Source organism: Protopterus annectens, chromosome 7.part0 (genome assembly GCF_019279795.1).
Source record: "Protopterus annectens isolate FY-2018-M chromosome 7.part0, PAN1.0, whole genome shotgun sequence".
Classification (NCBI taxonomy): domain Eukaryota; kingdom Metazoa; phylum Chordata; order Ceratodontiformes; family Protopteridae; genus Protopterus; species Protopterus annectens.
The window spans coordinates 1,634,575,275-1,634,594,448 of NC_056739.1; positions in this window are offsets into that span (position 1 = coordinate 1,634,575,275).

Below are 19,174 nucleotides of genomic sequence, written 5' to 3' on the forward strand. Positions count from 1 at the left end.
CAGCGAGATCCAAATTTCAACTAGTAACAATCTGTAGTCCACAAGCACTAAATACTTATCAGCTAAGGTTAAAAGGCTACAATATACCTTGACACAATAGTTGGAGGACATGTACTCAATAATCTGTCACCAGTGTTTAAATACTCTGAGGTTATGGTCACAGAGATGCATATGATTAAGGTGGAACCCATTATTTTTTTAAAGCTTCATCCATTGAATTCCTGTGTGAAAGCTGGGGGTCACAGAGATGTATATTGGAAAACTGAATCGGCTGCCTAGTTATAGATATTAGAAGAAGATCTGACATGTAATCTTCTAAAAAGAATCTGGATTTCTTTTTCTGGTCGAAATTGTTTTCAGGTCTGAGGCAAGTCATTTGGAATATACATCCATGTCTGTATTTAAATGGATCAACTTCAGTAGACCAAAAGTTCACTTACCCAACTTTGAGATAGCCGAGACGAAAAGGCCGACAACTGCAGAACACCGACATCCCAGAACACTGAATTCTCCCTCCAGGTAAATAGCCACTTGGCCATCCTGAAAAAATAGTAAAACTGAAAGAAAGTAAATCCACACAAAGCCCCCCACACCCCCTAACTAAATATGCCAACTCTGAGATTTCACTAACACGGGGGTAAGGGTCAAATTTCAACAGGGTGGCCAAGCGGTTACTTACCCGAGTGGGCAGTCGGTGTTCCAGGATGTCAATGTTCTGCAGTTTTCGTCTTGGCTGTCTGTAAGTGAACTTTTGGTCTACTGAAGTAGATCTATTCAAACGTATAAACTTTAAGGACTGTTTTTGTGTGTTTCAAATCACTTCCACTAATAAACAGGACTGAAGCACATTGTCTTGGAGTTTTTATGAAGAACAAATTTGCATTTTAATTACGCTAGTCATGTATTTATGCATGTTATAGAACAGATTCTAAACCAGGGAGGGGAATGGTGATACAGAAGACATCTGTTTGTAGCTCTGTCTATAAAAAGTGAATCACTAAGCCAATAAAAAGCACTAGCTCTTCTTAGTGAGTGATATTTCTGCAGTGACATGAGGGGAAGGAGGTTGTTAAAAGTGGTATTTGTTTACTTTGTTTTATTTTTCCTTTGTTGACTGGGTAGGTGAACTGGTCCATTGATCCTTTTCAGACATGAAGTGGGTACAACTTTGCAATTTGTTAAAAAGATAACAGTTAAATGACTATAACACAGATAATAATGAAATAATTTCAGTTCAGTTAGTTTATATCTCCTAAACTATTACATAGATAATTTAGAAATTATTTTAACAGAATTAGTTTACATCTCATTGAAAAATAAATGCCATATATACTAGAATGAGCTACACAGTAAAGTATTGTTTTAAAAATTGCAGAGAGTCGGTATTTCATATAATATATATTGCTAGCAAATCATATTGCGTACAATTCATAGTATGTACCAGTTCAGGACATGTTATCATGATCATTGCTAACAATTCACAAGTGTAAGATAGTTTTAAATACTTGTTCATTATGTTTTTCTATATAAGCTATTATGAATAGTGTTGTTATAATGCACATAGCACAGGAGCAGTACAAGGTCTGTAGCTGCCTCACACCTTTGTCTTCACTGACCAGGTTTTCGCACCGTAGATAAGGACTGGTTGCATGCCGGTTTTGTGTACCTTGGTTTTCAGCTTCATTGGCATTCTTGTGCACACACTACTGCTGACACTATGTACCAGTTGGCTGTTTCCCCTGATTTTGCTGTGACCTTCTCATTCAGACCTCCCTTCTCAATCACCTCTACTGGATAGTGGAAACTGTTGTCCAGTTACACTATTTTCATGTCTATCAGAGTTTGGAGCTTCTTATGATTTCATACCATACGCTTTCAGTTTTGCATCTCATTCTCCCCTACAAATTGCTGGAACATGCCTTCCTCTCCATACTGCCATGAGTAACTTCAATAGCCACTTCTCCCCATCTCACCCAGCATCTTTATCATATCTGCCATGACCTCATCTGTGCCTGCTGTTTTCCCTGACTTCATTTTCCTTAGCGCTGTTCTTAATTATTATAGCACGCGCTCTTCTTTCTCTTTCATTCTAAGCTTTGTATGAGGCAGCGTAGCTTCTGTAATGTTTTCATCATTCAGTAGCTGCTGGGATACTGCTTCTATCTGACATTGATGTCCTCTAGACTGGTGAATAGGCTGTTGATGGCACCCATTATGAATAGTATCTGATGACTACCATCTTTATTTTTGTCACTGTAACCTGATGAAAGGGTTTCTTTGTATCATCTGTTGGGTCACTTTCCAGAAGATGGTAGACCTCTTTCCGAAGCCTTTATTTTTTTGCCATTATAACTGTTTTCTTAGCCTCTTAGCTAGCCAACCAGAATTCCTCTCTAGCTTGGTCTATCTTTTGGATCTTCCACTTTTACCTGCACTAATTCCTTATTTTGATAACTTTCTTAACTTCTACACCTCCCCACCAGCATTCATTATGTACCTTGCTTCCGTATCTGTCTCAGACTCATATCTGTTCTACAGTCATCACACATGCTATTTTGAGATGCCGCCATTTTTCATCCACTCGGCCTATGTCCTCTTCATCCTAAGGTGCTACAGCACTGAGTATTTCCTTGAACTCTTTTGCTTTCACTCCTTCCAGATTTTTAGCCTAGAGTCAGTTGACCTTAAAGACTTCTTTAAATACAGCTTGCAGGCAATAGTGGCCATCAGTGGTTTATGCTATGGGTCAAATATTTCACTGGGGATGACATTGTAATCACTGATTCTGCCCTATTGACCTTTCCTTACTAGAAGGAAGTCTACCTGAGTTGCATGCTGGCCTTTCTTGTATGTGATCTTTTTAGTGGCTCTAGAATGGCTCCTCCTTCTTTATCCCTGTTGCCCACCCACACACTTGAGCTCAAGAAGTTCTTATATCTTGCTCTCTCCTCTATTATAAACACCAACTCATGTCTTCCAGCTTTATGTAGTAGGTACTACAACTGCTGCCTGAATACAGTCTTTTCCAAACCATCACAACTGTGCTGTGGGGCATAGGCTGAAAATACAAATTGCTATATCTTTACACTGGAGTCTGACTGCCATGAGCCTGTCACTACTAATTCTGATGACATCCCTCATGGTCTTCAGAAGACTCTCCCTTACCACATTTCCACACATTTCTAATCTGTCTTCCCCTCTGAGTAGTAAACTCTGGGTCTTAAGCCAACTGGCTTTGTTACACTGCCCTTCCCTTTTATCTCTTGGATGCACAGGGTGCCCAGTCTCCTCCATACTATTATGTTAGACACTTCCAAACTGTTTCCTGTCACTGAACCTATCTTAAGTACAGCAATCGATAGTTCATATCTGGCATGTTTCTTTACTGATTATAATTCTACAAAATAAGAATGGTTGGCACTTTTGATTCAGTTATTTTTCTGAGAGATTAAGTGTGTCTGGTTTACAGTGAGAGATCCAGGTATCTCCCATGTCTACTTTGTTATTAGTGCTACAAAAATGCAAGGTTCAAAGATGAAGGACAGTTGATGAAAGTGGTGTGAAAGGCTCTTCACCACTTCCTTAATTCCAGAATGAGAAAGTGTGTATAACCAATATCTTCAACATCTTCAATAATTTAAGGCAATCTCCTTGCATGATAAAACTGCTGGAATTTATATGAGAACTAATATACCATATACTTTTCTTTTTCAGAAAGACAAATCTGAAACTTTTCTCATATGTTAAAAGTAGACAATATATGCCACTCAATATAAAATGATGTACAAGATTCAGTGGCATCTCAAATCAAATAGAACATTTTCAAACATGCTCAAAGCTACAGTATTAAGAATAAAAAAGTAGTGAAGTAGCACCATTCAAGACTAATTAAATCAGATACTTCTTTGACAAATGAGGACACAAGTACATGTGTGAATTAACTGCTAAAACACATTTTAATAAAATAAATTAAATCTTGACTGAGCATATCATAGTGACATGGTGTTTAACATAGTTATCTGGCAATGCTAGGTACTTCTGTTTTTGTTCTTAGATAGGGTGCTTTTTGTGCAGGGTCCAACTACCCTCCCTCCGTCTGCCTGGACTATTGCTTGATGCTACATTTTGCTCTTATATCCCAAAGATAAGTTACAGGTAAGCAGATAATCATCCACGTTGCTCCCTGTCATACATGTCATGTCTGTGTGAGTATGAGCGTGCATCCATTGGCAGGCTGGTATCTTATATGTATTTAGCTTCTGTATGGCCTGCTTATTGATTATAGAGTCATAGGTTCATAGGTAAGTACTAAGCTAAATGCCCTTTAAGGCCATTTTAAGGCTATCTGATTTCTCTTTTTTTGCTCCTCAAGTTAACCTATCCCATTTGGTTAGAGATTGTCTTTACCCATTCCATAGTTGATAATTATATATTACTCCTAATGAAATACCTACCATAGACAATTTGAGGGGACCCATGCATAGAATAAAGTATTTAACAGCTGCCTCTGTCCATTAGTAGTACAGTGTGCCATCTGGAGGTAAATTTTCTGTTTCTCACCCTTAGAGCCAACTTACCCTTAAATACAGACAGAACCTGGCGCAGGTTTCACAGTCATTAGAAATCTTAATTGGATAAAATGGGTAATCAGAAAATGAAAGAATAGAAAATAAATACTGAGTGAGAGTATAGAATATCATAAGACAATGCCTATAGAAAAAGTTTTTTAGGATAGTACTCATAGACAATTTGCATACAATGTAAAGTTATGCAATTTGATTTGTACAATAGGCAAGACAAATTAAACATCTCTGGCCTACTGAGCAATGAAAGACACACATTTCATGTGAATACTATAGTCAGGGGGGTTAAAGAATATGCTAATCATGCCCCTTAACACTCCTCTGAATGGTAAATTGCCTAATACCACAATCTGTAGATACCTATGGTATGCATTTTCCGTACTGAGCATTGTATAAAATGCAAATGTATATGCAGTAATTTACCTTCTTACACTTATGCAATTCTATGGGAGAGAATCTATGCAGAGTAAAGCAGAGCATCTTTACCCTGCCTAGACTCCTAATCTAAGCAATAATGTAGTGATATGCAAGTGTATGAGAAGCAATGTGAGTGTATGCCCATTTCGGTTTTGGAGTGTGTGAGGAGTAGGGTCACGTGTGTACATAAAGAATATGAGTGGGTTCTGTGAGTTCCTGTGAGTGAAAGCTATGTGAGTGCTTGCCCATTTGTTTGAGTGCTTGTGCATGCATGCATGTGGTTTTGTGTGTGTGGGGGTTCTGGGTAGCAGTAAGAAAAAGAAAATGATCAAGTCATCTTTCAAAGAAATAATCCAATAAAAAACACAACGAAACCCCAGCGTGAGCAGGTGCTGATTCTCTTAAAAGTACAGTCCAACAAAACACTGAAGGTAAAAGTTGATGTAGGTAAAATCGCTGTTTATTCCAAAAATAAAAAGTCAGATAAGCACTTTCGCATTACTGCTTCATCAGATCTAAGACAATTCAACAGGGTGCACATCACATTAAATACTGTGAAGATCAATCAGCAATTAAACAATCTGTGTAAAACTCATAAACATTTCAAAGGGAAATGCTCTTTGAACATGGAATATATGTAGAAAATACTCTTACAGTGAGTATACTTATCAAACATAAAAGCAAAAGCAAACATTGAGCTAAAACACTGTTAAGAACCAATGTTTCTATGTTAAAAATATATAAATATATGCTGATAAAAAATGGAATTGCCATATATAAGACATAATGCTTAAAATATGCATAGGATAAATAGAAAAGAAGGATAAAAACATATGCGAGATACTGTCTGCTGCTCTCATAAATCAAGGGACAAATGTCTGTGGACTAATCACTGAGGGGCTAAATGTATGGTGCAAATGAAAAGAATAGTAAAATAGTATCAAAGGGAAATAACTATTTATCCTGTGTTATCTATTTATTTGACATTTCTCTTTTGCCTCAATTTGGGTCTAATTGAGGCTCTCTCATTTAATCCAGAGCCTTTGTCAGCTTTCAATGAGAAATGTCAAATAAATATGTTTTTATCCTTCTTTTCTATTTATCCTATGCATATTTTAAGCATTATGTCTTATATATGGCAATTCCATTTTTTATCAGCATATATTTATATATTTTTAACATAGAAACATTGGTTCTTAACAGTGTTTTAGCTCAATGTTTGCTTTTGCTTTTATGTTTGATAAGTATACTCACTGTAAGAGTATTTTCTACATATATTCCATGTTCAAAGAGCATTTCCCTTTGAAATGTTTATGAGTTTTACACAGATTGTTTAATTGCTGATTGATCTTCACAGTATTTAATGTGATGTGCACCCTGTTGAATTGTCTTAGATCTGATGAAGCAGTAATGCGAAAGTGCTTATCTGACTTTTTATTTTTGGAATAAACAGCGATTTTACCTACATCAACTTTTACCTTCAGTGTTTTGTTGGACTGTACTTTTAAGAGAATCAGCACCTGCTCACGCTGGGGTTTCGTTGTGTTTTTTATTGGATTATTTCTTTATTGCAGACCCTAGCGCTAACCTGAAGCAAGACAAGACCTAGTTATTTATTCACCATCTTTCAATGTAAGATATAAAATGCATCATGAAACATCCAGACTCTCAGAACTAAAGGCCCAGCAGCCCCCACACTCCAGGTAGTATGACTGGATTTTGACACAGACATAATAGTGATTTCTTCCTGAACACCAACTACTTTAAAACTTGTCCTTCTCATAGGTGAGCACAGAAGGCTGCTGTAATGTATGTGGGGGCTGGGAATGGTGTTGTCATTGTTCATTTTATTTTCCTCAAAATAAAATCTCAAGCAGTATTAAGAGAAGGTTGCTGTACCATATTTAGAAGGCAATGATAGAGTGGTAATTACTTTTTTTAACTTTCCTGAGAAACCTCTTTGTAGATGGCAACTACAAATGATGTTGGGTCTGGGGGACACTGGTCATTATTTCTTTAACATTGCTCAAAAATCTCAGACATGTGCACAGGATGTGTCTATAATGTTTCTAGGACCAGTGTACTGTCTATGTGTAATAAGTTGGAAGACATTACTATGATTCTTATTCTTACACTTTCTTATTAGTCATACATCAGATGTGTATATGGGTGGCCATCTTTTGAGTTTGGTGTATGATATGTCCTCATTATATAAATATGACAGCATCAGGTTGAATACGTTTACTATGTTTTGTTTGTTGTTTCAGTTTCACCCAAATCTGATACCAGAATGGTACACAGAATATGGTTGTCCTAAGGATGGGAGTGAGGAGTCATGCAAAGTGTTGGCATATACTTACAAACTGGCCCTAAACCATTCATTCCATGCTCCATACATTCAAATTACCTACTACACTCACATCTCCCCTCAATATTCCCCCAGACATAAACAAATCTTTTCACCCGTGAGACTACAAATATTTAGTCTCACTGCAAGCAGCATCCACAAAAAATACCAGAATTCCACATCTGGATAGAGCTCTGACATTACATATTAGTTACCACTAAAACCTGCCTAAAGCCAAACATAAATGTTGAGGAAATAATTACCCCTGGCTATAGTATCATTAGAAAAGATGAAAAAGGTAGACATGTAGATGTAATAGCCTTTATATTTTTAGTTACATGAGAATTACACAGCTACCACTTTACCATACAAAAATTAACAATAAAGACTTACTAGTATCCAAACTCTTGTTAACTAAGCAGAATTCCTTATTGATCATAACTTCCTACATCATCCTCTCAAATGAATGTCAGTGCCATTAAAATACCCTAAGCTGGTTATCTGCAAATTTCAGACAAGAAACTATTGTACTTGGGGACATAATCATAGATTGGTCTACAAATGATAAGAATTCTCCTCCATACAACTTTAGCCTATTTTGCTTCAAACAGTTAATTAACAAATCCACCAGATTAGACACACACTCTAACAGAACATCCACACTAGACCACATTCTTTCAACAAACCCAAAAGAAAATCCTACAGACTAACATTCTTCCAGACACGTTTGACAAATGCTTCATTATGCCATCTCCCATCACCTCACAACAATAAATTCATCCACCCAAATTTTCTTCACCGCCAATTGCACTAACCAAATGATCCTAAAACTGTCGCCACCAAAACCATTATAAAATAATTTCAAAAACTATAGAACAAATCCCTAGCTGTGTACAACATGACAAGTGAATACTTTGCAATAGCATTTGAATGGATAAATTGACATTTGTCCATTATTATTAACGGATTCATATTAGAAAGGTACATACCATCCCTATTGAAAACCTCTTTGATAACATCACTCCACAAATGATATACATCCATTGAACCATCAAACTATTGACTTATTGCAGTCTTATTTCTCATATCTAAAGTTCTTGAAAGATGCATTTGTTAACAGCTCCTATCCTTCCTTTTTAAAAACAACCCTACTAAACTTCCTTGATACTGTCAACCAAACCTGGAACTCTGGACACATCATATCTATGCTATTTCTTGATCACACCAATGCCATTGATATGGTTTCCGACCACATACTCTTCCTCCATAGACTTCATTACCTTGGTCTTCAACTCTCCACTATCAGCTGGTTTCCTGGCTATTGCAACATTCATAGCCATACCCAATCCAGTTTACTCTTGTCATAACAGGTGCCCCCCAAAGCTTTATACTAGGGCCCGTTATTTCCGCTATATCTTCATAAATGTCATGCATAAAGAATCAAACTTTTCCTCTATCATAGAGTATGGAGGGGACTCTGCCTTAGTCTGGTCTGCTTTATGTCTAATCAAATTACAAATTGCTCAACATGCCGTTGCCTCCATTGCAAGGTGGCACTAGTATTCCCATCTATTACTAAATTCAGTGAAAATTTTACTTTTTTCATGCCAAAAAAATATTAAAATAAGTACCAAAAGCCTCAACGTATTTTCAGTAAACAACACAAAAATAGGAACACGTGATCCATGCTAAACTGATAGGTAAATTCATTGACAACAACATAAAGCTTGATCTCCTTATTTTCTTGGCAATAAAAACATACACCAAGCTAGGGCTTCTATACAGAAACAGGCATGTCCTAAATAACCACAGCATGGAAACTGCAGCTACCTCTTATCTCCTAACCAGCATCCTTAGTCCTAATCAGTCCTCAATAATCTCAACTCTTCTACGCAACTCAAGCTTGAGCAATTTTACTGCTTACTTAGAAACTTTTCTTATAATCTCTCAAACTGAGTCCATCACTGCTCGTTGCTAGACATGTTAAACTAGTTTGAACAATGTCATGCAACAATTAATGCTACTCTACCAACAGTGCAATACTCCCACTTTGGCCAGGGTCAACTCATCCAAATGGTGTTCAGCAGATAAAAATGTACACTACAAACAACTTAACCTAGTTGAAAAAAATCCAGTAAATCTCATGTAGAGTCCCTATTCTTAATAAGTATGTCCAAACTATGTACTAACCTTCCAAGTTAAATCCGACTCATAAATAACTTAAAGTCTTTTAAAATATCACTAAAAGACTACATATGGAGATCCAAACTATGTAACAGTTTACCCACTGACTGACTACTCACCCAAATATGTATCTGCCAAAAGTTGCGATAAGTCATTAAATATCCTGCACAACTATATATATGTATGTGTCTCTTTTGCTGTACAAATGCTATTTCTTGGAGCTTTACTGCATGAGCCTCTGCTGAAAATAGGCCACTAGTCCAAACTGGACTTTCTTGGTAAAGCAAATAACTGAGTACATGTGGAATATATGTGTGTTAGTAACAACTTTAAATATTTAATGGTTGCCATTTGTACTTACTTTTTGTTCCAGTCTAAGGTGAAAGGACACACGGAAGATAATTATATTTTTGGTGATGACAGGAAAACAGGCACTCTTCAGATGTACGATTTCTGTATCTTTACCACCATTCATTTTCTCACATTACTGTTTTGTCAGCTTTGAACATTAAGCATTGGACATGACTTATTTATTTATTTATTTTTTTTTTTAAATACATTTAATACCAACTTTTATTCTTTACTCAATATTTTTGTTTGGTCCATTGCTGGATAAAAATAGTGGAAAAATCTGTAAAATGCATCTCAGATCTATATATAATTCTTTAGCTTCTGTGAGCCAAGTGGCCTACATACTCTTGCCTTAATTTAGTTACTTCCTCCAGAGTTATTACAATGCAGTCTTGTCAACTTAGGTTGTGCTGTAAGAATGTAGGAAAATCGAAGTGGAACAATAAAAATGAATTTCTTTCCTTAATCCTTATTTTTGTGGGGAAGCTAGGCTGGGTAAAGACCAGTGGGCACCGGAGAATGTGTGCAATGAGAGAGTAGTTGTCAGAAGAGCTGGGAACTGCTGTGGAGACCTTTGTCTAGGGTGCTGTTTAACCAAAGAATGGCCCTGGGCACAGTACCTATTTTGTTTTTCTGCTGAGTATGCCATTGACCTTAACAGTAGAGCTTTGAAAGACCTAAGCATTGCTTTGTTGTAGCCAAGCTACCCACTCACACTGTCTCTCCTGTCTCATTGGTCACAATTGTATTTATTTATTTATTTATTAATAAAATAAGTGAACTGGTGCAGGATATTTTGCAAATTGCTAAAGACAATATTTACGAGGAAGGTAGAATTAAGAAGAACACAAAATAAAACTGTTTTTTTTATTGAATACGCATCTTTACACAATACACAACATACAACAACCAAAACTGAGCTAAATAATGCACTAAATGTATCAAAAATGAGTACAGATAACATGAGCTTTTGCTAAGTATATGTTCTAATAAAGGTACAACTGCTCTATTAAGACACCCCCTTCATCATTTGCTATTAAAGTTATCACAACCTCCCCAACCTCATATGTCTTGCTAGAGCATGTCCTACACTCCTAACACCATCCTTCAAACTACAGATTTCGGATCATAGTTTCTCTATATTCACCCCAATTTTTGATAATCTTTTTCATATAATTGCATTAAAATTACAAGCTACTCTACATTCAGGTTTCAGTTTAAACATTGTCTTGAAAAACAAAGCAAATGTCATAATGCAGGATACATCACATAATCTTATATACTCCCTACTTTTAATACACCTCTTTCTTAGCACCTTTTTGTCTTAATTCCTCATTGTAACTTATGACTCAGCCTTAAGTAAATATGTACTTTGCATGTCATTTTGTTATTTTGGTAACCTCTAAGGTTGCACTGAGGGTGCAAGAGCATTTGATGTGTTTGAAAAATAACCACTTGCAAGGCCCTTATTGCAGAATGTTTGCTATACATTATGGCAAATCTTATCAAAATATATTGTTACGTAAATGAAGAACGTTTATTCTTAAATATGGAACTTTAAAACCCAAAGAGCTGACAGTTGAAATTAATTAGAAATAGTCACTAAGTTAAATCATTCTTTTTATTGGCTATTGAAATTTGTTAACCTTTTAAACCAGTGATGTTCATCATATTGATCACTACTGCAATAACCTTAGTTATATCGATTATATCTTGCCAAGGATAAAACAGTTGGCCACTGTCCAAAGTTTCTGGGCATGCCCACATACACTAACTGTCAGGCAGCTCGAGTTAAGCTGACTAAAGACAAGTTTGGGTATCATGCCCTCCATAGCTTTGCTGCCAATGAACAGTATGCTTCTCTGAGTTTTTTGAGGATCAACAGTTGGCTTGTACTGATCCTTTGCAGGGCAAATAACTACCCTTTAGGTAAAAAACGCTTCCATTCAATTATTTTTGTTTATTATAAATACTTTCACTTCAGGAAAGTTATTTTAAAGCTAGGAGTTTGTGTTTTATCAGACTGTCACAAGACTGCATTGCACATTTAAACGAGAACACGTTTTCTGATAGTTTAAAATTTGTTTAAATTATTTAAAAAAAAAATTTTTCCCGTGAAAAAATTTGAGTAATTGTGTTTATTATACTTTTTCTTTGGTGGGGGGGGGGGCTTGTAAAGTGTTTAAAAGTGTTTTTTACTCTGTTTTTGTATGAAAAAGAGACTTTTAAAGGTGATACATTTTTACTTGCTTTTTCTGAGACCAGTTGTCATAATAGTTAAGGTCTTCTTCTCTGATGCACATGATACAAGGTGCAATCCTGTCCCCCAGCCAATGTCTTTTAGGAGTTTGCATGTTCTCCCTGTGTCTCTGTGGTATTCTTCCCACCTTTGAAAAACATGCTGTTTCCACCTCAAACTCACCAATAAATGGAGCTACATGGGGCCCTATAGGGGAAGAGTTGTATAAACCGACCACTTTGAGCATTTACTGCTGCACTGTGTCCTCAAGATAGGATAACATAGATCACAGACTGCATGCTGTGGCTGGGCTAGCCACTCGACTGTGCAAAATATGTCGCTAGGTAATTCGGTCATGTTGACTAATGTTGCCAAATAGGCATGGGTGTTTGCCAGTGATAAGTGGAGATGATGTGGGCCCAGTCTACTCTGACTCACGCCAGGGACCCATGATAACAGTTGGAGTGGTGTATGTGCCCCTTTTGGCAAGTGTGTGCCTGCTATAAAGTCCAGCAGCCTTGGGTCAATAAACTACTGGCTGGCTGGGATCCAGTTGTCCAGCCTGGGTTACCTGGACTAGCTCTGCTGAGTGAAAGCTGAAATAAGAATTGCTACACTCAATGTAGGTTCACTGGCAAGATGCAGCTTGGAAGTGGATAACATGAAGGTATAGAGGAGGCTGGACATCCTATGTATCCAAGAAACAAGATGGAAGGGCAGTGCAGCAAAGACACTTAGCTTTGGATCCAGAGTCTATTACTCAGGAGGAATATGAAATGGTTTGAGAATTGTGGTGAGAGAGAGGCTTCAGAGAGCAGTGAGACATATCATCAGCAACAGTGACAGGCTCATTGAAATCAGACTTCAGTGTAATGATAGGGCAGTATTCATAACCTCAGCCTGTGCCCCCACAATAGGTTTGTGATAGTGAGGAAAAGAGAGCATTGATACAACAGGCTCTACTAGATAAAGTTGATAATGAGTGATTTGAATGCACATATTGGGACAAAACAGTATATGAGGAATACCTGGGTCCACATAGGTTGGACAATAGGAATAAAGAAAGGGAGGCTATTCTAAACTTTTGTCTGGCCAATGATTGTAACCAAGACATAGTTCAGAAAGAGAGACAGTCACAAGATCACATACAAGAATGGCCAACATGCAATTCAGGTGGAATTCCTCCTAGTAAAGAAAGGGAACAGGGGTAGAATCCCCCAGCAAAACAGTCAGTCCACAGCATAAACCACTGGGTGCCATGAGCAATGGTTAGATAAGGCTTTAAGGTCAACTGGACGTTGATTGGAGAGAAAGTACAAGAGTTCAAGGAATTACTCAGGCCTCTAGGACCCCAAGAAGAGGAGGAAATAAGTGGAGCTAAAGAAGAATGGCAGAGCCTCAATACAGCATGTGTGAGGACTACAGAACATATATGTTACCAAGCCAGGTATGGAAATAAGGCACATAAAGAAAGCTGGTAGTAGAATGTAGAAGTCCAGAAAGTCATAAAAAAAGAAAGCATCCAGGAAAAAGTGGGAGATAGAAAAGACAGACCAGGCTAGGAAGGAATACTGGTTGGCTAATAAGGAAGCTAAGAGAGGAGTTTCAATAGTAAAGAACAGGGCATTAGAGGCACTCTACTAGCTTCTGGAAAATGAATCTGTAGGTGGCTCAAAGAAACTATATCATGTTGCAAGACAAAAGACAGAAATATAAAGAATATAGTCAGACACAGTGATGCCAGCAACAAACTGCTCACCAGCCCACAAGACATCAAAGGCAGATGGAAGGAGTATTTCCAGCAGCTTCTGAATAAAGAAAATTCCACAGAAGCTGTACTGCTCCAGACATAGCTTACAATGAGAGGAGAATAAGAAAAGCCTACCCTAGAAGAAGTAAGTATAGCACTTAAACAATGAAGTCAGAGAAAGCAGCAGGCTCAGATGATGTCACTGCAGATATGATAAACATGCTGGGTGAGATAGGGGAGAAATGACTCCTGAGGGTACTCATAGCATTGTGGAGAGAAAGGTGTATCCCAGATGACTGGAAAATAAGCATACCAGTGCCCGTGTACAAGAAAAAAGTAGACATCCACAACTGTGCACAGTACAGAGGTATTAAAGTCCTGTCACATTACATGACATTTCTGGAGTGAGTGATTGATAAATGGATATGAAGAGCAGTAGAAAGTAAAATGGGACATGAGCAGTTTGGAATCACATCAGGATGCAGCACAAATGATCCAATGTTTGCAGTGAGACAGACAGCTGAGAAGAAGATAGAGATGAGGAAAAAGTCCAAATGAGCGTGCCTAGATTTGGAGAAAGCTTATGACAAGGTCCCAAGAAAGCTAATTTGGGCAGTACCACAGTGGTTTGAAGTCCCTGAAACATTAGTAGAACTAGTGCAGGCTATATACAAGGACTGAATGACTAGTGTACAAACAGTGTTCGGTCTCACAGAGGGGTTTCCAGTGGGTGTGGGTGTGCACCAAGGTTCAGTTCTGAGTCCACTGCCATTCATACTGTTGATGGACTACATTAGCAAACAATTCACAGTGGGCAGATCAACAAAGTTGCTGTTTGCAGACAATGTGGCATTACAAGCAGACTGAGCAAGAACATCAGCAAAGGACAGGAGAATGGAATGCAAAACTGAAGGAACATGGAATGAAACTAGCTACAGATAAGACAGTGGTAATGGGGTAAATTGGGGAAATCAGTAGAAGCTGAGAATTGAGGTAAAAGGGAAGATATTGGAACATGTTAATAAATTCAGGTATCTGCCTTTTTTAATTTCTCTTACGGATAAGGATGTGAAGATTATTGATGGGTATGGGAAAATAGTGTACGCTCCTGCAACTTTGGTTTTCAGAATTTTGAATTCTCAGGCTCACATCTCAATGTTTATTCTAGCTGTGAAAGTATGAGGGATGATTGGTCTTCAGCTTCTTCTTGTGAGGAAAAAAATTGCTCTAAATTATTTATTTTCTTCTACTGTACTAGTCACTGCTCTTTGTATACAATGTGTTTATGATTCAGATGACAATTCTTCCAGGACTATGACCTCTGGTACTGTACTGAGGAGGTTTTCCTGGCTGCATTCTTGGAACCTCCCAAGAGGATTCAAATAGTGAAATTTTATTTTCAGTTTTGGATAGAGATTCATTTTTTGGTTCCTTTGCTGGACAGGTAATCAAAAAGTATGATGCGTGGACTAAGTTAAATCATGGAATTGCTGAGATTTTTCTGCCCTTCATTTTCAAAATTTCTAAGGGATTCTTTTAACTCCTCATCCAATTTTGAAATAATGGCTAGAGTGTTCCAAAAAGAATTACAGAAACCCCCAAACCCAATGGCAGTCCATCTACTCAGTTTGACTATTTAAGGGACATTGTTCCCTCCTACCTCCCTGGCAATCCTTTACCCTTCTAAAAAATCTGAATCTCCACATTTCTCTTTGGCAAAAGTTTGAAACAAATGGATTCTGAAGATCATTCATCAAGTTTACAGATTGCAGTTAAAGGATATTCCTCCTTGCTTGGGAATTATTCCTCATCCTCCAGACCAGTCTCTTATTTCCAACTATCCTTCATTACATGCTGTTCCAGGTAATGATAGAACCAGTTCCTCCTGCCCAAGATAGGAAAGGTTTTTGTTTAAGGAGAGTTTTAGTGCCAAGAAAGTAGATGCTTATGGACCAGTTCTGTGCCTTTCTTCTTAGATGTGACAGTGCTTAACTTCTAAAGTTTATCACTATAAAATGTGTTACCTCTTATTCCTCTGTATAGTTTCCTGGTAACACTATATTTAAAAGATGCTTACCAGCACATTCCTTTTTATATAAACTTCAGATATTTCTTAAAGTTTGTGTGTCTGGATCACTTTATCAGTTCTCTTCTTTATCCTTTGATATATCCACTGCACCAAGAATGTTCACAAAGTGGTTAGCACCAGTTTTAGCTTGTTGCAGGCTACACAGTATCCCTTTTCATGTTTACATATTTAGATGACTTGTTTATCTTTGCAGAGTCTTTTTCAAAGTGTCAGGAATATCTCACTTGGGAAACAGATCTTGTTCACAAGCTGGGATTCCAAGTGGACATTCAAAAGCCATTTTTGGCTTCTTCACACAGGATTGTGTCCTTGGGGTATCAGCTGGACGCCTCAATTCAAGGAGTTTATCTTCCTCAGGAAAAAATGGAAATCTCTATTTATAAGGTTTTTTACTTATAATTCAGTCACTGTAAGGGAATACCTTAGTATTTTTGGGTCTCATAGCATCTGTGTTTCCTCATGATAACCCTGACAAGACTCCACTTGAGAAAGATACAGTGGTATCTGAAGTCCCTTTGGTTCCAACATCACCAACACTTGTCTTTTCAAATCCCAGTGTGGGGGCTTATCAGTAGAAAAATTACTTGGAGGAAATAGTAAATGTTCCAAAATGTGGGTGTTACCTTATCCCTCCCTGTTCCAAAGCAGTGTGTTATCTCAGATGACTTAGACTTTGCTTGGGAGCAGTTTCAGGGGGGACAGTAGTGAAAGGTGTGCAGGACACTAAGGACAGATTAAAGCACATAAATATAAAAGCAATGCTTGCCCTGATCAAGACACTCAATTTCCTGAATCATCTTTGATCCCCAGGGCTTCTTTGAGTTGTTTTGGGTAGAACCACAGTCATGTGGTATATCTTACAAGCAGGGGGGATCCAGATCATACCCTGTTTGCAGAGCAGCTATGTTAGCTTGGGATATAGCTTCACAGCACAGTCTCACTCTTCAGGCACCCTGCATTCCATCAGAGCAAAACTTTGTGGCAGAAAAGTTTAGCAGGACAGGGCAGACCCTCATGTATTCAACCTAGTTCAGGGAGGTCTTCCAAAATTTGATCCATCTATGGGGAGCTCCTTTACATGACCCATTTGCCTCCACTTTAAATATTCAACTGAAAATATCATGCTCCAGGAATCTATGCAACAAAGCCTGGAAAACATGTTTTTTTTTCTTTTCCTTTGACAGAAAAGTTTCTGTTTGTTTTCTACCCTTTCCACTGATTTCCAGGGTACATCTGAAGATCATAGGATCATAGGATCATAGAAGATTCCTAGGCTAATGGCCCTGGGGCCCTATCAAGCCTAGCCAAGAGTTTATACTCCAAAAGTAACCTCATTCAGCACCTGTTGCCCCTATCAATGAGGGACACAGGTGGAACCCCTGGGACAAATTTGTGATTTCCCATCCATTCATCAAGTTTGCACTTGAAGATGGTCAGTGAGGTGCTCTGTTTGATGTGTATGGGAAGTCTATTCCAGAAAAGGGGCAGCCTCTGGGAGACAAACCTCTCTCCAGCAGGTTTTGTCAATGTCACATATTAGGTTCAGGCCTTTTGAGCGGGTAGTACATGAGGAGTTAGGCTTACAGATATAGAGCATCTTTAGTAGGGTGGGGTCCGAGATTGCCTTGTAAGTGAGACAAAGATCACACCTGAGCAATCTGTAAGATACCAAGCAGAGTGATAGTGAAGTGAAGATCCAGAAGGAATTACCCAAGATCATTGTGTGACTCACTTTCAAGTCCAGGCAACAGTGGTTCTCCATTCTTTTGGAAATGGTCATGGGAAATTACCACAAGTTTCCTCACAGAATGGATCTACTCACACAAGATCAGGGGTGTTTGATATACCCTCACCCAATCAACTTCAGCTGACTAGCAAACCACCAAGGAAACCAGTGAATCCAAAGAACCAGATAAAAGCTTTATTATCAGTACACAAACTCTAACACCTCAGCTATATAGTCATTAAGGTGGAAGACAATCTAAACAAAACAGCACCTTAAATACCATTACTCAAGATAAAAGACACCTGAAACAATTATACAATTAAATAAATAAATAAATAATCTCCATTCACATTCTGCATTTAATCTGAAAAGGGGTTAAAGTACCATACTTTAAAATAAAAACTGTCTCTTTATATAAAAGTTTGTTTTTTATATCTACATTTTCATCATAATCAGAGAACACTTCTTCTAAAACTGTACCCTCTAACCCCCCTGGATCACTATTGTGGTATAATTTAAAATGGAATGGAATGGGGCTCTGCAATCTGACTTTCTTAATGTCTCTAACATGCTCCTGCAGCCTTATCTTAAATGCAGTCTTACTTTCCCCTACATACATGGGCATTTCAGTGCATATATAATCCCTTCCGTAGTACAGCTATATTTCTCGTTTGATTTAAACACTAACCCATTAATTCTATCAGAAGACCTCACAACAAATTTACAACTTAAACAGTTACCACAAGGTTCCACAGCTAGACTCCCGGGGAATAGAGTTCATTGGAAGAAAGAATTTACTATGCACTAACAGAACTTTTATATTTCTCTCCTATTTGTAAGAGACAAATGGAATATTATACAATACATTAGAAAAATCTTTCAAGTATAACAAGAAGCACAAATAAAATCTAACTACATTTACTAATTATTCACTAAATACACTGTATGTAGTACCCAAATGAACTTTTCTACAACTAACCTTATTATGTAACTGGGAAACTGTATTTCTAATATTAGGACAGATATATTTATCAGTCATCTCATCCACTATTTGGTCTGTCTAACCGATTTTACTCAAAGATTTCTCCAACATATTTTTATCATAACCTCTAGTGGAGAGCATACTCACATTTCTTTGCACCTCTCTCTGGAGGTTTAAATCATTTTTGCATAACCTATGTAAACACAAGAGTTCATCATAGGGTGAAGCAGACAAAAATGTGGGGGTGGCAACTATGACCATGAAGATACTGGCATCCCTCATCAAATTTCCTGTGAACCCCAGTTCTAAATTTTCTATTAACAGTACCATCTAGCTAAATATATACAAATATTATTTTATTACCATCCTGAAGTCCATCAAAATTTAAATCAAATCTATTGTTCTGTAAACTTTGCACAAATTCCAAAACAAAGGCATAACCCCCCTGACAAATAAAAATCAAATAATTGATATACCTATAATACCACACCACCTATTTTTTAACA